Source organism: Syngnathus scovelli, chromosome 9 (assembly GCF_024217435.2).
Source record: "Syngnathus scovelli strain Florida chromosome 9, RoL_Ssco_1.2, whole genome shotgun sequence".
Classification (NCBI taxonomy): domain Eukaryota; kingdom Metazoa; phylum Chordata; class Actinopteri; order Syngnathiformes; family Syngnathidae; genus Syngnathus; species Syngnathus scovelli.
Genome location: NC_090855.1, coordinates 225788 through 248808, shown reverse-complemented (window position 1 = coordinate 248808; position 23021 = coordinate 225788). Strand labels below are relative to the sequence as shown.

Genomic DNA, 23021 nt, shown 5'->3' with positions numbered 1-23021 from the left:
AACTCTAACCAAAGGAGACATGGAAGGGGAAAGAAGAAAAAAAAAAAAAAATCCTTTTGTGCTCTCACATATCATGGATGCACTTGTACCTTCCAATAGTAAAATGGATCAGAACTCAAAAAACAGACTATAAGAAGCTCGACGAGGGACGAGAAGAACTGAACAAAAAGACAAGATAAAGTCAAGATCAAGACGAGATCAAGACAAGATCAAGACAAGGACGACGACAACAGACACGACTAGAGACGAGAACAATCCGACAGCGGTGTGACACGCAGACAGGACTGAAATACGCGACAGGTAACCAGAGAGAGAGAGAGAGAGGCAGGTGACTGTGATTAGTACATAGATTGAGAGGAGACACAGGCAGGGAGGGGGGGGGGGGGGAGAGGCGAGCACACCGAACTGACACTGACAGAACTAATGACAACCTACACATAACGGGCGAGTCGTGACACTTCCTGGCGCTGGCCATTTAGCTTAGTCTCCCATCGTGCCATCGACATCCTTAACCTCATCGATGTAAACGCACAAGATCGATTTGAAAGTGCAATGCAAGTAGAAAGCATTGATGGATCATCTCATGAATGGCAATCAAGGAAATGTTAACTGCAGGTCAAATGGGTTTGCCCACCGGAGGGAGTGAAAGGGCTGTTTCTCCTCAGTCGCTCGCTCACATAGGTATCATTTAAGGAGACGCGCAGTCCACTGACTTTGCTTATTTCATGAGCAAATAATCATGGTATCAAAGTAGTGCCGTCAGTGTCATCCATTCCTGCACGCAGCCACGTGTGTGGAGTTGTTCACTCAATCCGTGTGTTTAAGCAAGCTAAGTCTAAGCAAAGAGTCGCTGACAGCTCGTGTTTACGAGCGGCTTCAACGGCCCTGGTCTTCAGCGCAACCCCTAGTGAAATAGAATAGTTGCTGCACCTGAGGAGAGAGGGAATCCAAGCTCAGGGACTGACTATTCAAGTCCAGCATATCGTTCCAAATCCACACCACAACAAAAAGCTTGGATCTCAAGCTTACTCATGTTGCAATATTGAGCAAAAGACCTGGTGGCTAAGCCTATGTCCGCTATAATGGTGATTACAATCCAATTTCAAACTCCACTTGATGCATATTTGCGGCAAAGTTGCATTCTTGCTGACCCCAGCCTCCCTTCCTTTTGGACCTAATCTTGTTGTTGTTGTTTTTTTAAAGGCGCCATACGTAATGTACTACTGCCACCATCAATTTGATTCTTTATCCTAAAGTGTTTGTCCATTTTTCTGTCTCTTGAGACTCGCATTCCAAGTCCATCCTCCTTGGAAGTGGGTGAAGTTGTGCCAGAAATGTTTGCCCTGATGCTTTCCATTCCCAAGTCTGTTTTGTATTTGCTCCAGCTCCACACTCATCATGAAGTCACTGCTAAAGTATCTGCCGTGTACAAAGCAGCCATTTCAAACAAGAATCAGGAGGAGGGAGGGAACATTTTTGACATACCCACTTGATATGATCCTGCAGAAATACCAATTTGTTTCCTCTTTTTTTTCCCCAATGCAACACAAGAGGCATTTAGTGATTCCAGATCGGATTTTTTCTGGCTGCCTCTTGTGGTTGATGCGCCGGCCAAGCGCAGCGCGGCGTCCCCATTCTAATGTCCCTACTATGTCTGCAGCCACTATCATCAACAGACTGTGGATGCGTCTGGTGGAGTCACCACAAATAATGCTCAGCTGATGCTTGCTATTGTCCGCTTCAGCCCAAATGTCCGCTTCACAAGGCAAGTGAAAGGGCTTCACATGCCTCACCTGCTTGCTCCTCTTCCAAATGTCATCACGGGCAAATCAGACAAGCAAAAAGCCATTGTTTAACCTCAATCAGTGGATCTCAAGTTTCATTCCATCAAAGAAAAGTGTCTGAGAAGCCTCGTTGACATTTTCTTTTGGGACATGGCAACGTTCCTTGGCCACCTTTGAGTGCTGTTGACAAGATGCACTTTGTGTGACCAGCTGCCGTTGGTCAAATGATGGCAGCAGGCAGCGGGCAACCAGGGGATGGCTGGCTGGCTGGCTGGCTGGCTGGCTGGCTGGCTGGCTGGTTGGCTGGCTGGTTGGCTGGCTGGCTGGCTGGCTGGCTGGCTGGCTGGCTGGCTGGCTGGCTGGCTGGCTGGCTGGCTGGCTGGCTGGCTGGCTGGCTGGCTGGCTGGCTGGACTTTGCTATCTCTCTTGCATGTCAAGATAACACATAGCACATTTGCTTCATCTCGGCATTGCTGGATAAAATGTCGTATAACGCTCTGGCTACGCTCAACTGGTAACACGTGAAGAGAGCTTGGGAAGCGGATGTGCGCCGGCCGATTGCAGCCGGGCCACGCCGCCGCTGCCGCCGCCGCTGCCGCCGCTGCTGTCTTTATTGCTTGATCTTAACCTGGAGGCTGACAGGAGATGTACGGAAAGAGCCATCTTAAAGAACAACAAGTTGTTGAATGAAATTGATGAACATAGTTTGCAAAGTGTCATGAGCACCCTGATAAAGCCAAGTTTACAACAGTTGATTGCTAATGTATCTTTTCGTCAAATTCGATTGTTTTTTTACTCATTCAGAAGGAATATTGCTACACCAGCACGGTGACAGAGCAATTTGCATGTGTTTTGCTTTAAAGCAGCATTAAAGCTGCTCCGCCTTGGTTGACCAAGTTAACCAAGCCATCCGCCATGAAATGTGCCCAATCTGCAAATGCGCTGAAACGCTTTGGAGCTTATGGCTCAACTTCTCAGAGAATGACCGCTGATGCAATGTTTCTCTTTGCTGGTCACTGTGATTTTCGATTGATGGATTGATGGATTGATGGATTGATTGATTGGTTGATTGATTGATTGATTGATTGATTGATTGATTGATTGATTGATTGATTGATTGATTGATTGATTGATTGATTGATTGAGTGATTGATTGAGTGATTGATTGAGTGATTGATTGATTGTTCCGGCCGTAACAGCGTCACATTCAGAGAGCTCCGGAATTCATTTCAGACAATCCCTAGCACTTGCTTGTTCAAGCTCGCTTTTTAACCTGATGATGCATCAAACTAGGAAAAAATGGATTCTGATGAAAAGGCAGGCCCACTTTTGACCCCAACCCTGGATCCATTTTGTTTGCTGCTCATTATCATTTTAGTCACTTAAAAGTTGAATCTGGCCGGCAGCCTACCCATTTGTAGTTTGGGCACAAAAAAAAAAAAAAAAACAAAGAACAAACTTGATGTACTTACTGAACATTCACACGAACAACAGATGACATTTACACAAAAGTACACTGTTATCTCGAAATAATTGTAGGCTGTTGAATGTCCTCAATCATTTCATAAGCATCACTTTCTTTGCCTTAAAAGGACACGTTGTCATGGGAAAATATCTTACCAGGCAATCAAATTCCTATTCAGCCTCTTCATTTATCAATGGATCTTTGAGTCAGGACTCTTGCGTGTGTGAGCGCACGTGTGTGCGAGTGTGTGTGTGTGTGTGTGTGTGTGTGCGTGAGTGTGTGTGTCTGCATCCGTGTTTGTTGTGCGAATGTGTGTCTACGGATGCGTTAGCTGGTGTCATAACTCTGTCCAGGACAGTTTTATAAAGTGTGGTGCAAGCGGTGAAGCGCCACTAAATCACTTTTATTTGGTATGTGCGAGGGTCAGCTCTCTTGACACCCCTTGCCTGGGCCCGGGCCCGGGCCTGGACCTGGATTAGGCCCAGGCCCGGGCCTGGACCTGGATTTGGAACGGACCTGGACACACCAGGAATGGACCGGCTGCCTTTTGCTATTGCAGCTGTGTTGTCCTAGACGTGTAGTTAAGGGAGATTTATTCTTGTTCAGACACGGTTCACCTGAGGAAAAAAGAACAGTTGCCATTTCTTTTTGCAATGCTTAGTTTAGTTTGGATGGTGCGCAACACGGTACTGCTTTTGGTGCCAGCGCAAATGCTTGCTTATTTTTTTTCTCCACTTTTGCTTTCACTTTGTCTCTGTTGTCTCCAACTTACTTGCATAAAATGTGTCTGCTCCCTCCCTCCCTCCCTCCCTCGCTTGCAATGCCAAGCAAAATGTACCTACTACTTTGGGGAGAATAAAGAGAAAGCAGAGCTCCCAAACTGTCAGCGCACGCATGCAACTTGATGGCAGACGATCCGACGAGACTTGTGGAAAGATTCAAGGCGTCAAGTACGAACGTGTGTTTATTCGCCACGCGGGAAAAAACAAAACCAAAAAAACAAAGCTAAAATTGAGGGGTAAAAAACAAAGCAAAAAGTGCCTAGTTGAGTTGGAGGAAAAGTACAAATTGCTCCATTTTTGTGTGCCTAACGTATCGGTCGTTGGAAGCGCAACGCTTTCTGTTTTTGTCTTGACACGGCCAAACGTGATAAATGAGGGGGACGGACGGATCTGTGCTATTCCTAGTGGCTGATCAATAATTTGCCATTTTTCCAAAAAGATGGAACTTCACCACACCAAAATGCTGCACGTTCACACGACTAAAGGTTGGCTCCATTGATTCAGCTTGAACGCAAATATGCCAGCCATTATAGGAAGGGTGTTAAAACTGGCAAGCGCATGATGGCAACTTTTCCCGCTTAATGGTCTATGAACAGTCTTTGATCGCCTTTCAGAGGCTGTAGCCGCCGCCGCCGCCGCCACCGCCACCACCACCACCACCACCACCGCCGCCGCAAAGCAGAAAGTGGAAAAATGTGTTAAGGCCGAGCCGTAAATGACTTGACAACTATCCGAAAGAGCAGTTATCGACTCGACGCTTTTGAAATGCGGTAGCTGGCTCGATGGCTAACGACATGAAGGAATGCAAACAGGGCCAAAAAAGAACAACATGGTTCTTTTGGAGCCATTCTGTAAATGTTAGCTGTTTGTTACCTTGCTACCATTACTACATATGAAAGAGTCGGAGCAGCTGCTGCCAACCAAGCTGCTGCTTACACAAACTGCAAGCTGGCAAACTACATTTCCGGAAGCTTTCCTTGTAATAAATACGTAAATGGCCTTTCTTCAAAGCAGAGAGGAGCGGAAAGCAAAGCTTTTTTTTATGCTCACTTGGTTACACACTAGTACAGTGTGGTACTGCTATGGAAAGCCAGGCCAGATGGAGTACACACGCACGCACGCACGCATACACACACACACGCACACACGCACACACGCACGCACACACGCACACACGCACACACGCACGCACGCACACACACACACACACACATGAACACAGCATCAGGTGCTTGGACAATCCACTACATTTTGGTGCAGAAAATCAATGGCCTTCAGATAGATGAGAGAAATAGCTGAAGGGAATAGATTACATCTGCTTCTGATGTGGTTCCTGTGGCTTTTGTTCTCACTTTCTATGTAGAACATGTGGCTGACTGGAACTTGGCATCTTCTCTGCTTTCCACACTGACATGTATCACATGTACAAGCAGTCTAGAAGCTGAACATGCACAGAGCTGAGCGGAGCTGACCCAAAGCACTTTTCAGCCACTTAAGGAATACAGCCAAAATGAACATTTGGAGCATTCCAAATCCCAAGATTTAACATCGCGTACATGTTTGACTTTCCCCAAATGACACTTCTTACAGTGGAGCTTGTCAAGTTGACATGCACTTTTGCATCTACGATTGCTATGCATAGCCAGGATGCTGGCTGGCTGGCTGGCTGGCTGGCTGGCTGGCTGGCTGGCTGGCTGGCCGGCCGGCTGGCTGGCTGGCCGGCCTGCTGGCCTGCTGGCCTGCTGGCTGGCCTGCTGGCCTGCTGGCTGGCCTGCTGGCCTGCTGGCTGGCCTGCTGGCCTGCTGGCCTGCTGGTTGGCCTGCTGGCTGGCCGGCTGGCTGGCATGGCGTCCAATTGCTGCCAGCAAAGAATTTCTACAAGCATAATCACGTCGGGAAAAGAAGCTCTGTGGCCCCCTAAAGAAATATACTTTTGAATTAATTGTGGGGCGGGCGCTGAGGAATCTGACCCTCACAAGAACTTCATCCCTCTGGCATTTTTTCACTTCAATGTCATCAGCAAGCCTTGCACAGTTGGCAATTTATTGGAGATTGGACTGCTTCGAGCCATTCGAACCATTTTTTTCCCCTTTGAGACAAGCAAAGTACAGGCTGACGAACGTCTAGCGAGCGTTTGGAAAACATTTATGACCTTGAAGCAACCCTGACAAGAATGCAACACTTGCTACCAGCGGGCTTGGCACCCAAAAATGCAAAAGAGCTTCTTTTCTTTTCCTCAACGTGTCCCTCTATAGCAGCGTAGGGTTGAACTCCTCCGACAACATCCCTTGCCATCCCCATCAAGTCAGCGCCAACGTAGCCAACGAACCCTCTTCACCAAAGAAATGACCTTTTATTTCTTCTCGCAGATTGTTATCGCTCATGCCAGACTGAGCTGGGCTTTGGAGCAGCTGCTGCTGGTGAAATATCCCAAAGCCCTGGGATGACCCCCCCCCCCCCCCCCCATTCCGAAAATGAACTATTAATAGCTGCAAATTGCACCCAAATGGCTATCACGCAGGCACACCAGAAAAGCTGTTTGTTTTTTTCTTTCCATCCAAATCATTAGCAGTCCTTGGACGCGCTTCAGACATTTTCACTCGCAAAGTGTTGAAATGTGGAAAGTGTGCAAGTGCAAGTAAATCTCCACCACATCTTTTTTTGAAGCTCAATTTGACATCTGGCACATGCAGGCTGATTTTCTGTGTGCGCAGGTGTCCGTCCAGAGAACTTTGGAGAAAGCCCTCTGGGACAAGGTGGCGGGCGTACGAGTAAGCACGTACGCTTCGCAGTTCAGAGGTGCACCGCACCGCTCCGTTCCGTTCCGTTCCGTCGCTCGCCCATGTAAAGACCCCTCCTTCCGAGAGGCTGGATGCCAGCTGAATTGTTCGTTGGAATTGGCAAGGTTTCATTTGACCTCCCTACCTCCGTGGCCTATCCGAAAAGGAGGCGCCAGCCACGCTCAGCTGAAGGCTCGGCCTCCTTGCTGCACGTCCGGTGCTCTCCATCTCTCCACTATCATTCGAATGCAATTGTATATGGGGATGCTACTGTTAATGTCAATTATTCTGCCCCAAAACTCTATGGGATTCACACGACCCAAGAGTGAGGCTTCTGTTACCTGGAGTATCTTGACCAGTAGAGGGCAGTATCGTTGAGACGAGAGTGACAGCTCCCCTTGAAAGGCACAAATCACTCTCTCTCTCTCTCTCTGTGTTGTTTCAGGAGGGTTAAAAGAGTTGCTTTCAGGGAAGACATATATTTGTCTCGAACAAATGATGTGTCTTGTCAATGCTCCGAGAGACTGCAGGGGAGGTGGCAGTAAATCATGAGCCAGCCGCTGGTCCATGGAATTCATAATTGTGCTTGAGAGCATCACCGTTTGTCTGCGTGAGCTTCACTTTCTGCCTGAGATATGGCTCTTCAATGCAAGGAGCTGAAAAAGAGACGAATTGGCACAAGCCTGAGCAGCTGGGTGAAACTAACCAGACTTGGCACTGTGGCTCACCAAAGAAATGGATCAAAACAACAACTGGTTGAACTGCTCGCCTTTTGGAAGCCTTTACTCTGTGTGGAAGTTTGGCAAGAGCACAACAATGTCAGTCGGTCGGTCGGTCAGTCTACTTGATGAACCCCGAGCTTGCCGCTAAAACATGATCCTTTAGCCTTAGGGAGCAAAAGCAGACACTGGCGCAATTACTGTGAGGTCAAAGAATCCTTTTTACAAAGCAAATGAATATGAGCTCATGGAAGTCAACATATCAATACAAAGCTGTTTTCGGTGCATGATTCTGTCAGATGGAGCTCACTCACATGGTTTTGTTCAATGAGCTTCCCATGAGCTAAGACAATGCGAGTCTCTTCTTCAAGTCAAGATTTTGATATTTATTTCAAAACCAAATGAATGTAAGATGTGAGGCACTGCGGTAGCCAGATTTTGACAACATGTAATCATAACAGAGCGTAATGCAGCGCACATTTGCCAGCCAGCCAGCCAGCCAGCCAGCCGGCCGGCGAGGGCCGCGCTTGCATAGTTCTGCTTCTATTGTTTACACAGGCACGGGCAGATCGTCTCGGAATATCTAATTATTGAATAGGCCCTCCCTCGGGGATTGTTTGCAGTGTATCTAGGAATTTCGATCAGAGATGCATGAACGTATTCATTTCTCTCTGGATGATGGCGCTTCTCAGCCTATGTCCAAAGGAGGCACCCTATGGAAATGGAGCAGGGCGACCAAGTGCAGCTCGGAGCAGCTTGGTTTACTGGCGGAACTCAAAATACAGACTCGGTAAACTGACATAACTCACTAACAAAACCTAACAACAAGACTGAGCGAAAAAGACGTGAAACGAAATGACAGGGTGACATTAGCAATGACAGCAACTGCAACCAAAAAGACATCATGACATGAACACAACAACACACAACGACCCGACCGGGTGCGGAGTGACACGCAGACAGGACTTAAATACGAGCCAGGTAACGAGCCAGAGCCAGGTGACTGTGATCAGTACATTGATTGTGAGTTGACACAGGAAGGGAGGGGCGAGGACACAGACGCGGACAGAAACCATGACAACCTACAGATAATAAAACAACCAGGGACGAGTCGTGACAATATCATGTTGCTGAAATGGATCTCAGTGCATTTTCATCTTTTTGCAAAGTTGCATTTGGCTATTATTCGTCAAGTGAATCATGGACTTTCCGATCAGCCAAATGTGGCAAAAGGCCATTCTGACAGGGATTGCTCTGTTTTTAGACAATATTCTTTTTGACAATTAAGAATATTCATTATAAAGGCTAGATAAGATGATGACTTATCGCTTGCAATTGCAAATCCATTCATTTTGCCATATATGACTGTGTTCAATGCATCTTATTCTTGATAGAGAACAATTGTTTTAGCAGGTAACGCTCCAAGAGAAAGACGAGCGCAGAAATCACTGTCACGCCTGATCTAGTTACACGTGCACAACACAGTGCATGTGTGTGTGTGTAGCTGCTAGTAGTTGTTGGCGCAGTCTGCATGCATGCATGTGTTCAGTCAGGTAAGGAGGTTAGCGTGCGTGTTTATTTGTTTGCCTCGAAGATGCCCGCCCAGCCGGCTGCCTGCCCGCCTGCGTGGCTGCCTGCCTGCCTGCCCGCCTGCCTGCGTGGCTGCCTGCGTGGCTGCCCGCCCGCCTGCCCGCCCTCATCCACTTGTGCTTCATTTAACACATCTGCGTGTTTACACAGCTGGATATGAACTAGGCACATCGCATTATTTTAGCACAGGACCCATCATGTGTTGTCTTTCTGCTCACTCATCTCTTGGCTCATGCTCCACATTCTACACTCCCCCCCCCCTACTCCTGCTTTGGGTCCATCGGTCGTCCTGCACATTTTCTGGCTGGCTGTGTTTTTTCTTCCACAGCGCACAATAAAGCCGCATGGAAGGTCTGCTTCTAATCTCTTCATGCTGGGCTCTCCATTTGTTTTGCTTGACCAGAGAGCCCACAATGCCGTCCGTTTCCATAGGCCAGGACCCACCGAGTGCAGATTTAATTAGATGAAGGCCAATAGTGGAAGGAGCTGGATGATTAAAATTGGACGTGGGGCTTTGGCAACAAAAGCCGGTTGGTCCCGCGGCACCGCGTGGCTCCACAACAACGATGTGTTTCACACTGAGAGGGGCAATGAGAAAGTGGCAAGGACGGGAAGGGAAGGGAGTGGGAATGCGACCGCCATGACATACTTCACTCTACCCTGGACATCACCAAGGCTCTCGGTGGATTTGCGTTTCCACAACTATGTCTCCTAATCTTCCCACCTACTGGCAGAATGATCAGCGCCAGTCATTTGCACCACAAGTATAAAGTACAGTAGAGACTTCAAGTGCTTGTCCACTTTTTTCCAATGAACAGTCCTTCATTTTGGAGTCAAGGTTGCCAAAATAGCCTCCCTCAAACATGCATTCATTCGCAAAGCCCCAATCATGTCATACTCCAAAGAGAGATTGATTTGTGTCTTTCAATGAAGAAGGAGCCAGATGTCTGCAGTAGTTAACTGTCAGACGTGATGAAGCTCACCACCTCATGTTTTTCTTCAAATGATGAACTTTTACTTCAACTGCTTGGGAAGACATGGAACACCTGCACTTTATGCACTGTGCTAAAATCCATTCCAACAAAGAAAAACGAAATTCCTCCCTATTACGACATCAAGGACACTGAAGTTGAGATGGTGACAGTTATATTGCTTTCACTGCCTCCGACGTGAAAAACGGCAGGTTTGTTTTCAGGCGGACGGACGGACGGACGGACAGAGGGACGGACGGACGAACGAACGAACGGACGGACAAGAGTTGGCCAGTGCTGCTGTTAGGGATGAAATCAACTCTGCTGTAGACACAGGTCCGGCCGGACATGTTTATCTTTGGGCTTTATTAGATGTTGATGTTGGCCGTGTGAGAGAACCACTTGTTTAAAAACCTCTTTTTAGAGAGAAAGAGCAAGAGAAAGTGGAGCAGGCAGGAAACAAAGATGTCCGTCAGCGGCGCTGCTGCTGCTGCTGCTGCTGCTGCTGCTGCTGCTGCTGCTGCTGCTGCTGCTGCTGCTGCTGCTGCTGCTGCTGCTGCTGCTGCTGCTGCTGCTGCTGCTGCTGCATTTGTGGATTTCATCAAGTCATCGCGAGAAAAAGTCACACACGTATGCAGGAATTTTGTTCGGCTTGCACGTATGGAGTGCGTGAAGCGCAATTCCTGTTGTTGTTTCTTCCTGCTACTTTTGAGGAGGAGAGTCATGGCTAGTCTGTCACAGTCTGGGAATCCGGTTTGGGCCCACCCCGAGCAAGTGAGGCAGTGAGGCTTTATTTGGAACCAAAGTGACCTCCACTATATGTACCTCGGTGCTATTTAATGATGACAAACAAGGGACTAAATGGTCTGAGGTCAGAAGATGTCGTACTGCAGCTGAACAAAGACAGAGGTCCACAGGATGCGCACCCAAGTCTCAACTGTCTGATGCCATGCGTGATGCCTACTGGGTTTTGTTGAAAGCGTTTCTCTGTATTTTCGTGAGGCTTTGATCACTCATGTGTCCTTTTCCAATCACCTGTATGACTTTTTGTCGACAATTTGATTGGTGGCATAAAATGTCCAGATAGGTCAGACATAAAGAGCATTGACTTTACAATGGCTCTGCCTATTTGCACACACTCGTCTCTCCCCCGGCCGGCCGGCCGGCCGGCCCACCTGTGCACCCTGAAATCAAGGTGCTGATGAGCCGCCCCTATCAGCAAATGCCATCTCGGCCTTGTCATCAGCGCCTTGTATGGTCACAGACGGACGGCTGGGACTTTCAAAGGTTCTTTGCCAGCTGCAGCCTCCTCTCGCATTCCTTTGCCCTCCAGATTTGTTCTTTTTTTCTTTTTCTTTTTTCTCTTCTCAACTCCAAGTCAAGCGAGTGTGTTTCTAAACGTGCCAAGAAATAGGACGATACCAGCCCAGCCCAAAGGTCACTGCCACATTGAATAGAGCGAGCAGGGCTCACAGTTTCAAAATACATTCATTCACGTATGCTGTCAACGAAAAGACGTCCTGTGCGTCCCTCTCCACGTTGGCATCAAGAAGAAAAAGCAGCAGCAGCAGAAGAAGAAATGTCCTTTTTTATAACGCAGCCCTAATATCCAAGGCTCTTTTCGACCCACCCGATTGCAGATCCTGGATTTAGCCAAACTATGAATTCACCCGTGATATTCCCAAGACACTGAGAAACCACACAAACGGAGGAAAGTGTTGCCCAAGGAACACCTAAAATGGGCAGGAAACATGGAAATTCTTGCACCCTAAAATGGCACTTTAATATTGGATGGACTCTTGGCTAAGCCATTGATAGAAATCATTGTTGATCTTCATCACTTTGCATTTCAGCACATCCTCATAGCACGGCACATAGTATTACCATTGCGACACGCTGAAAGATATCAGCCAATGTGCTCATCCACACCGTTATGGAGGCTGATGCCCATTTTTGGATGACCAATCTACTGGGTGATTATTATAAAAGCCATAGAATGCCCCATCCATGGAGTTAAATGGGCTTCAACTACACGCAGACTATCATGATTGGCGGGCCAACTTGGTCCACGGTATAGCAGAAAATGTATTGTTGAAAAATGGACTTGGTTTTTGGCTGACAAGAACAAACGCCTTCACACACAAAGGCAAGAGCATCATATTGGCATGTTCACCTTGGAGCACAGCGCTTGCGCTTCGGTAGTCTGAAAAGCATCTCAATTACGATCAAACGTGTTTAGAAATAGGAGATTAGATTTCATAACATGGCCAGTGTGTGCACGAAAACATGAAAGTCTTGCCAAGACCTGGTGGAAAGCGCCTGGGCCAAATGTGTGGTCACCAAAGCACATTCACCACTTGCGTGTGTGCGCGTGCGTGTGTGTGTGTCACTTTCCCGTCCGTCATCGTGTTCATGTTGCCCAATGTGACCAAGGCTGCTGACTCCTTTGACCTCGTTTAACTCAACGATGGAGCAGTTCCTCCAAGTGCAATGTTGCCCTGCCTGAGAAAAAGTCAACTCAAACCTGCAGATTTTTTTTTCTTCTTCTTTCTTTCTTTCCTTGCAGGAATTTTGGGTAAGACTCTCCCCCGTGGTACGACGTACACACAACACACCATTTTTCATCCTGATGACATATAAAGTGTACAGGAATTTAGTATCGTAGTATGTACAAGGGTTCACTGAGATGACTTTTTTTTTCTGCTCTACAGCTCCCAGAGGCTAGTCTCTAGTCTCAGGCATATTTTGAAATAGCTGCAGTTTAGAAAGTGCAAGGTTTTGTATGCACTATTGCCACAGTATCTTCCACCATGTGCGGATGCCCCCCCCCCCCTCCCCAGGCAGGCAGGCAGGCAGGCAGCGCGGCGTAAACGATGTCAGAGTCAACGTCTTGCTGTTTTGCGCAGCGCAGCCTCATCAGATAGGCGTAAAGGATCTCCCATAGTCAATGTCTTGCTGTTTTGCGGCTGGCTCTGTGGGCCTGCCAGTTGCCGTTGTGCATAGGAAACAGCAGCACATATACAGCATGACGTCTGTTTGACAAGCACCCTGTGTATGTTTTGGGAGGATGTCTGGAGCAGTTGACGAGGCTTGTAAACTTGCGCTGCAGTCATTGAATACACTTAGTGCTGCCCACCTGACACTGCAAAGCGGAGCAGAGCAGAGCCCACCCTTGGAGACCAGCATGTTGGCCCAATATTACTCCTAATGCCTTTTTATGGATGCAGTGTGTGAAACATCTTCTTAAGTGCCTTGAATGTGATATGAGAACGTAACCGCTGCAAACTGATTCAAATGGAGTGTTTTGGGAAAGTAAAAAGGTGCCTATGTTATTGAGCTATTTCTTACCTCTTATCAATTTCAAGGGCTAAATCCACAAGACGCACAATGAGCACAAAAAAAACAAAGGAACATCAGCATTTTACAAGGCTTTTCCCTTCCAGGGCTCCACTTTGTGTGCTGTGAGCGTGGCGTCAAAAGTGGCTGGCGCGTCATCATTTTCATGCCAGGGCAAGTTGAGTTGACCATTTTTGGTACTTTGGCAGACTGCGCCCTGCAATGCTGGGGGCTCCGGCCAAAGACCTTTTTGTTTTAGCGCACCAGAACAATTTGTTGGCTGAAAGTAGGCAAGACTTTAGGCCAGCACAGAGCACGTCAAAGTTGCGGTGTGCCGTGACAGATATTTGTGGCGGATATCATGATCTTCCACTCACGAATACCATGACAACCGTGTGCCTTGGAATCATTGTCCGAATCACTGAATGGAAATATTCCTTTGAAGATTGTCATTGTTGCATTTTGAAACTCCTTGTGCTACAGCTCAGCCGCCGAGTGGGGGTGTCTCTCTCTCACACACACACACACACACACGCACACACACCAACAATGGTGCAAGACCGTATGCGATCTTCGGGCATTCTTTGCATGCGTCTTGCTCTTGCAAGCACTTCAGCGAGTCCGTTTCTGCTGCTGATGTCACGTCAAAGGCGGTACGTTCGGCACGAGATCGATTGCAACGCGCAAACTACATGCACACTTGAGAAAGTTGCCATGCTCCATAAAATGATGGAGGGGCAACTTGCAGCGCATCAGCTCCAGCCAACATGGGGAGTCGCTTGTAAATGAGTCAGTAAAGACTTTTCCAAATTCATTAGTTCACACTCACATTGCGTCTCTGCGTGCATAGCCAGAAAGGCTCGTAAAAAAGCTCTTCCCCAGTAATTGAGGATGGGATCCCCCCCCGCCCCCCCAGCCCATGACCACCCTCCCTGCCTCCTCCTGTTCAAACAAACACAGGGAATGAGAGAGTGGGAGTAAACCATCTCCTAGCACCTGAAGTCAGTGTGCGTGTGTGTGTGTGCGTGTGTCTGTGCATGTGGCCTGCTAACCATGAATAAACACAGTAAATGGTTTTGAGTGTAAAAAGCTGCAGTTAACCTGCCCTTTCTCACGAGGAGAAAGTAGCGAGAGCAAAACATTGGGGCTGCAAGCGGGAAGCGGCAAACGTCCTACGAGTTTTAACAGTGTCGCTGCGTGTCGAGCAGTTGATCAATTCAAATATGGGAAACGGCTTTGGGAAAAAGCCGTAAGAGCGAGCGACACCTCGGTTGGATCGTGTACACGTGACGCTCGGCCACTCCAAAGAATTGAATGATCTGCGAAGCCGAGCGGCGAGCGACACCAAAACGCTCCGTCCAATGTTGCCTGTGAAGCGAATGATAGCAGCAGCTGGGCCCATTAGTTTAATGGCCAGCTAGGATTTCAGGGGGATGCATGCTTGACTCTTCTGGCTGAGTGCTTTGCATGTCCTTTTTTTATGACTCCCTGGAAATAAAACAAACATTGGGGCAACTTGAATTGGCTGAGAATAAGCTGAACCTGGAAAGGGCCCATTTGATGCCACCAAACAGACAAACAAACTAACTAGAAGCATACGAATCATACTGATGTTGTCCGTTTCAAAGGCAACATTTGAACTTCTCAGCACTTACTGAGTCCTTCCAAAGACAAAAGGGAATGTATTGTTTTTGTTTCCAAGGGCAGAATCCGATCTGCTAACTTTCTCCCATCTCTCTTGGGAAATGAGTAAGTAAGTTAACAACCTGATTGGCTTTGACCCCTGGACCTTAGTAACATCCCCAGCTGGACAAAGAAAGCTTGATTCCACATCCGTTCAGTTGCCGTGAGTCGCGTGCGTGGTCCAAACGGTGGTGCCTCTTCTTTCCGTTGGCAAACAGGTACGTACGTACAGTGACTGTCTGTTGCTGCTTTGTGCGTCGTTCAGGCGCCTAAGCGGCTTATTGTCTCGCAAACCCAAATGTGCGGACCTTCGACCCAATATTGGCGCACGTAAACATCGTCGATAGCACCGGCTGGGAAGCGGATTGAATTGTTGACGCGTGTTTAAGCGTCAACCCAGGTAGCATTTGGCTGACAACACAAGCGCCAGCAGTCACCAGATGAACTGGCCATGGATGTTTTGGCATGCCAAATGAGGCCTCTACCTCCAGCATACAAACACTGTCAACACGCACGCATGACACCGAATATTGGATGTCAGTCCCGAGCAAGCGACAACAATGGGTGCAGTGTGTGCGTGCGTGCGTGCGTGCGTGCGTGCGTGCGTGCGTGCGTGCCTGCGTGCCTGCCTGCCTGCGTGCCTGCGTGCGTGCAGCTTCTGATTTATGAGCTGAGAGCAAATTCTATCTCAAACCGACTCTTCCACTTTGACAGCGGTGATTAACGAGAGGGTCACACACACTTTCACCCCCAAATGAGCTGCATCTCGCCTCCAAAGGCATACGTATGTACATCTGCACCGCTTTACGTACATGGCGTATACACGTACACATACTGTAAACTCCAGACAATAGTTGGCAAATGAGAAGAAAAAAAGCCCTCCCCTTAAAGGCGCACATAAACAGAGGTTGACGCACGCTTCTCACTCATTACCCGGATCTCTCTTACCCCGCTGAGCCAGCGTCGACTGACAGGCGCTCCCCCTGACTTCTCCCTGACACGTCCCCGAAGGTCAAAGGCCACCTCGGTAGTGTGAAGAAAGGTGGTGGGCCTGTGGTGCGGGTGGTGGGACCAGGGCAAGAAGTTGTTGAGGGGAGAAGACTGAAAGTGTGTGTGTGTGTGTGTGTGGGGGGGCACATTGTTGAAGAATCCTTGCGATAATGATGTTATTTGGGTGCTCCAATGGCCTGCTCAGCAGCTGTTGACAGTAATGATGTAGTGCATGAGCTTGTCTAATGAATGAATCTCACAGCTTTCCTGCATACCAGCTGTTGACTGAGCCAAGCAGCCAGGCAGGCAGGCAGGCAGGCAGTCAGGCAGGCAGACAGCCACGCAGGCAGGCAGACAGCCACGCAGGCAGGCAGGCAGGCAGGCAGGCAGGCAGGCAGGCAGGCAGGCAGTACACACACGCATACATTACTCGACCGGACACATCCAAATGCATCAATGAAGCTTCATTTTGAACTTTGGTTGAAATTTGCTGGCCTCGGGCCCTGGACTTTTTATTTTGACACACACAGCCTTTGGTCACACACCTTGGGCTCCTGATCAGGTAAAGATGGCTGCTCCCACATCAGTTAGCCAAGAAGATAGTCGTGATGTATAGGTTTTTGACCTGTGGTGGAATCAGATTTTTGCACATTGAAGATTTTTTTTTTTTTTTTTCACATGTTGGCAAAGTGACGGCCGATCGTGAGCCCCTACATGCACGTCATCCTACGTGCGCCATCGTCCCGGCTCCATGACAGTAGCTCCGGCTATCAACTTGCATGTGGTGCTGACTGACACACAACAGTTTGTTCAACGTAAATTCAAAGGAGATGGTGTTCTCCTCCATCTGTCTCAGCGCTGCTGCCGCCAACTGTTTATTATTCCATCTCGACTTTATTTACCGTGGACTCGGTTTGTTCCATGCGTGATCGTGATGCCAATTTCCTTGATTTATCTATCCATCAAATCACACGTGACACACCCAGAATGTGCGTGTACTGTGCCAGCACAGCACAGCACAGCACAGCACAGCACAGCACAGCACAGCACAGCACAGCACAGCACAGCACAGCACAGCACAGCACAGCACAGCACAGCACAGCACAGCACAGCACAGCACAGCACAGCCCAGCCCAGCCCAGCCCAGCCCAGCCCAGCACACATGCATAAGGTTGTCCTTTTCACTCGCTGGGATTTTCCACCAAAAAACAAAAAAGGCTCCAAACAACATTATAGGAGCAGAAAGTCATGAACGGAATCAAATCAAAATCTAAATCAATGGACTCATTTGTCCGAGACCATTCATCACAAATGTGTCTGTCAAAACAACAATTGCAAGTTTTCCAAAGCTAAAGAAAGCTGCTATTTATTTGGCTTAGCTTCACCTGTGTAACTCCATACTAGTGGAATGAATATCTGATCTGCTCTAGCCAAGGCCTCTTCTTTGCTCGACTCGTACGATAGGCCCCGATGGATGGCCCCTGCACGGATATCCATCCGCGAGTGTGCTCTTATTGTGTTCTGCGAAAATTCCCATGGAGCCAGCCAATCACTTTGTGTGTGACAATGGATGCATTGAAGCGCACGCACGCACGCACACACACACACACACACCACATGAGATGAAGACTAGAAGCCCTGTCCTCAAAAGTCTGGTAGCCAAGTTCATGACTTTCAAAGCTGTCGCATCTCCAAAAGTTGCTGTCTTAAAAGATCCACATGTGCAGACATGCGCAGAAGGCCGGCCCAAGGCAGGAAACCTAGTCAGGAGGCAGGCCAAACGCTTGCTTACAGAAAAGGGACGTCCACAGCTCCAAAATAAAAGCACCTTAAATGAGAGCAAACGGGAATGAGCGTTCCTCGGTGAACGGGACAATGAAAGTCAACACGAGGCGTAAGACAAAACGTGCTGCTTAAATCCAAGCGTTACATACCTGTCGTAAAGTCCAAAGATATTTTGGAGCGTTCCAACGTGTGCCATTCTTCTTGACATTTGGATTGGGTGCAAAAATGGATGTTGATGGTTGACTCTATCCCTGCTGACTTTTATCTGGAATATGATTTGCTGCTATCAATTCCTATTTTTGCAACACTCCCATTTGTGGCCCACTGTGGTGTACACATGAGATAAACAGTCACATAACTAGCAAGCCACCGCAACTGCGTCGCATGAGTCACAGTAAATTATTGGAGATCCCAAACAGAGGGCGAGGGCGAGGGCGAGAGAGAGAGAGAGAGAGAGAGAGACAATCATCAACGAGTAAAATGAAATCAAAGATTGTGGTAGGGTATGGGCAAATGTTGTTTGAATTAAATAGTCTGCAATTCGCATCATAACGCAAGCATGAGGAGTCATCTTTAAAATGAAAAACAATATGCTTGATGCTTACAGACCTCTTAAATCACACAACTGCAAAGTTAGGACGTAACCAGACCTTTTTGTCAACAACCTTTAGGAGGTTCTCAGACAAAAAGATTTATAGAGTAATGACAAGCAACAGTAAGAGTGCAATAAAAATGTAAAAAAATAAATGAAAAAAAGCTTCCCCCTGACCTAACAATCGCAATTTGTCAAAGTTTGGCTTCAACATTTGACCTTAACGGTAAATCCCACATCTATTGCCAAAGATTCAATCAGGGTGCTTCCATTTTGTGCTTGTGAAGACACAAGAAGCACAGAACAGGAACGCTTGACAATGACGGCTGCTGGCGAATGACGGAGCGGCAAAACTGACCCATCCGCCCACCTCCCTCTCTTAAAAGTCACTGAACAACTGCGGATAAATAAATACATACATATACATATATATTCTAATATGTTGCACTTTTATTTACAAATGGTTTTACCGCACCTGTGAAATGTCTTGAAGTGCTCATGTCTTTCTCATGGGGGGCAACGTCGTGGGAACCAACCACTGATCCCTGCATTCCTGTCCAGCGCAAACGCAACGGCACAAACACACAAGGACACGCACGCACACACGCACACACACACACATCGCATGCCCGCCCACCTGGTCGGATGGATGGCCCCCCAACAGCTCCAATTACCAGACACTGACAGACAGACAGATTAGGTCTTAACGAGGCTGCTGGGGCTTGCACAGACACACACACACACACACAGTCAGTGAGTGCAGGTAGGATGAAGAAGCAGTCAAGAGGAGGTGGAAAAACAGCCTCTAGAAGAGAAGGATGAGAAAAGAATGAAGGAGGGAATTGAATAATCATAATAATGCTATAAGACAAAATGGTTCCCATCCGTTTCTCCAGCCATCATCACCTTTGGCCAAGCATTAACAATGCAAGTCTATCCGTGCGGCAGCGGCCGGCTTTCCAAGCACAACACAACACAAGACAACACAACACAACACAACACAACACAACACAACACAACACAACACAACACAACACAACACAACACAACACAACACACTGGGCATTTTGACACCCTGACTGTAAATCACTTTTCTTTTCCCTCTGAAACAAAGAGAAAAACAAATTGACAGAGTTGAATGAGGCATTTCAGATGATTTGTCTTTCTTTCTTTCTTTGACCATCATTTACTAACCTTGGCTGATTTATTTCCCAACTTGCGGATGAGGTGTTGACAAAACACCAGAAGCATTTCAACATGGAGGCTTGGAACAGAAAAATGTTTGTTACGTAAAATCGTTGAAAAGCAGGAAAATTGATCTCTCCAGCCAAACACGAAGGCAACTTAAGAATGAAGCAATTAGTTGTCCTCACAGCGGCCGCAGAACGTATTGTGTATTTTCTTGCCTCGCTCCTTATGTAGTATGTGTGGTTTGGAAGTTGGGAACAGGTCAATTTGAGTCCCTTTTGTCTTTTTCTTTGAGATGATTTTCAGACCGCACCACAAATGCCACGCCAGAGTGGATGTATCTGCCTGCCGGCCAGCCTGCCGGCCAGCCAGCCAACCGGCCAAGCGGCCGGCCAGCCAGCCGGCCTGCCAGCCGGCCGGCCAGCCAGCCAGCCAGCATCACATTAACACTAATGACTTAAGACGGTCTTCTTCATCAAGTGTTTTCGAAGCCACTCGGCAAAAAAGACTGGCTCCGTGTTTGATTCAAAACATCTTGTCCCTATTATGTTGACGATGGACTGAAAGGAAAAGCGGCGCACAAAAAAAGACAAGGGCTGAAGAGTGAATTTTGAGAGAGAGAGAGAGAGAGAGAGACTTTCCGGGACAGCTCATTGAATCCAGATGACAGCTTCCTCTCTCTGTCCAGCTCTGAATTAGGGAGCATCCGGAAGAGCACACTTGGCAAACCTTTCATTCTGCTCCTGGAAACACAAATTGCTCATTACTTTGGATTGAGACGCTTAGGAAATTGTCACATTTTTTGACAGCTCTGGGAGCGGCAAAAGAAAATAGGACTTGATGTCTTCATGCTTGCTTCTCCACACAAATCTTGCAGCCTGGCTGTGAAGTTGCCATCGCCTGTATTGGTCTTCTAATAATGACTAGCAGTACCTAGCGTGCATTTGCAATAGCAATATTTATCTAATTATTATTCTGATCTAGTTGTAGTTTGAAAATCTGCACACACACACGTGCACACGCATGCATGCACAGGACATTGAGAAGATAACCCCCCCCCAAGCACAAACAAATGACATGTCCTCAAAAATGTTGCCTTGTGCTGCCTTTCAAGCATACACAACACTCTGGCCAGATATCTTTCCAGTATGCTGTGATCATTCCCCCCCCCCCCCCCCCCCCAGATAATCAATCTACTGTCATAGGATGTTCAGGTAACACTGCTCAATTTGATGTTGCCAGCTTTTGACTCCATTTTTGAAAGTGCGTGAGAAGAAGGAAGAAAAAAAGAAAGCTGCCCTTTGTAGGTTGGTGGAAAGTGTAAACGTATATACGTAGATGCAGACATGCCTCGGCACTGCTCCAGTGTGAAGATTGATCAGACCGGGTGGATGGCTAACCTGATGGAAATGGAGATAAGCTGCCAGCTCATAGCGCCTTGGCTGAGGAAGTGAATGTGTGCTTCTACAGCTGCTGGAAATAAAAATGCCTCAATGTTTGCAGCATGACGTGGAAGAAAATGTAAATGCTCAGTGTGTCAGCATGGGAGCAGTGTTGCAAAACGTTTGCACGGCGCGCCTTGCCTCATTATCAAAGGTGGACGGACGGACGGCCGGACGGACGGATGGACGGACGGCCGGACGGACGGACGGACGGACGGACCATCCAAATTCCCATCCTGATTTCTTTGCTTGAATAGGGAGTTAATTTGAGAACGGCTGATGATAATAAGCACCTCACCTCCCATCTCTTATCAGCTCTGGATAGATGGAGGAGTGGATTTCAACTTGACTTTGTGTTTATCCCTCAGATTGATAATGCTCATCTGCTGAACTTTCCTCAGCATTCTCCTCTCCTCTCCTCTCCTCACTGCTCTTTGCTAACAAATGGTGCCATGACAGGTTGGTTGGGTCCAGCTTTCCAAGCATTGGATGTCACAGATGGCCTCTTTCGGGAAAGAGTCATATCCCCTAGCATACTGGGCTCAAGCTGAGCTTGTCTCCAAATGACTTCAATCATACCCTGAAGCTCAGCTGGCCAATGAATGCCTATGCAGCTTTTGCACCTTGTGTCTTTTTTCTGAGAGATCTCTTTTCTTTCTCAAACAAAGAAATCAGCTCTTCTGTAAGCAGCTGTCTGATCCTGACAATCAAATCCCATCCTTTTGGCCGCTTTCTCCAAGTTAAGGAAATTCCTTAGGCTCACTATTTTGCACCCTCTGGAAGGAACACCAGAGCAGCCTGGCATGAACAAGCTCCACGCATCGTCCAGCTCATAAACGAGCACGTGGGAGCAAAAAGCACGGGAGGTTATGAAAACTTCATGGGCTACACATTTGTGCACTGTGGCCAATGGACGGCGGAATTTAGTCATCAAACCCTTTTGGAGGAGGTCATAACTTTGATTTGATGAAAGAGAAGACGAGTATTGGATGGAACATATGACTTGACTCCACCTTCTTTAAGCTCATCTGTCAAATGGCGTATTTAGCAAAACATGAGCGAGCATACGGCCGCCGCATCATTTACTATTGGCTCATCCATCCATCTATCCATCCATCCATCCAGCCAGCCAGCCACACTTTCCAGATGAGGGAGGCATTCATTCTTGTGTCACGTGAAAACAGCAGACAGAGCATGTCAAAGACACATTACTTGATACAAACACAATACGTAGATGAGAGGCAGTAGGAAGACTACAAATGGAATTATGACTCAGGGGAAAACCCCACCATGATTTCATCCCAATGTGGAATATGTTCTGGAACTCATACTGGACCAAGTACTTTGGAAGGATTTGCGACCGGATAAAGCCAAAAGTAGACAGAAAAGCCTGGATGCACTCATTCAAAGGCTTTATTACCAGAAGGTTCAAAGAAAAGTTGCTACTGACGACCGACCGACCGCCGGCCGGCCCGCCCGCCTTTGCTATGGTCGCACAAAGTACCAAAATATGAAAAGCAATAGCATAAGGCACTAATGACTGAAGGGGGGGAAAAAAGAAAGAGACAAATGAACATCCAAAATCACGGACGAGGATTTTTGTACAATGACATCGTACCATATATTATGACAGCCAACTATCCAATTAATGGTTGTCACCAAAGTGCATTTTCTGGATGCTTTTCTTGTGGCCGTCACGCAAGCCAGTGGAATCGAGACCATTTCATACATATGGATGACAGTCTAAATCTGTTGAAGTGACTGTCAACACACTTCTTTCTCTCTTTGCATTCATGCAGGAACAGTTCGGACTCCAAACATGCAAATGTCGCTCTGCAGCCATTTGTTTGTCACGACTGCACAGTGAAAACTGTTAAGCAAGTCGGTGACAGGCTTGTGATCGATCGATCGATGG

At 47.6% G+C, this 23021-nt stretch overlaps 1 long non-coding RNA gene across 1 annotated transcript; it reads right to left on the bottom strand.

Moving 5' to 3' along the window:
* Positions 1–16513: 16513 nt before the first annotated feature.
* LOC125975219 (uncharacterized) lies at positions 16514–20565 on the bottom strand. The gene is made up of 4 exons (XR_007483912.2): positions 19671–20565; positions 18952–19579; positions 18034–18208; positions 16514–17927 (listed from the first exon to the last, which is right to left on the bottom strand). It is a non-coding gene; the product is annotated as an uncharacterized lncRNA (long non-coding RNA).
* Between the last annotated feature and the right edge of the window lie 2456 nt (positions 20566–23021).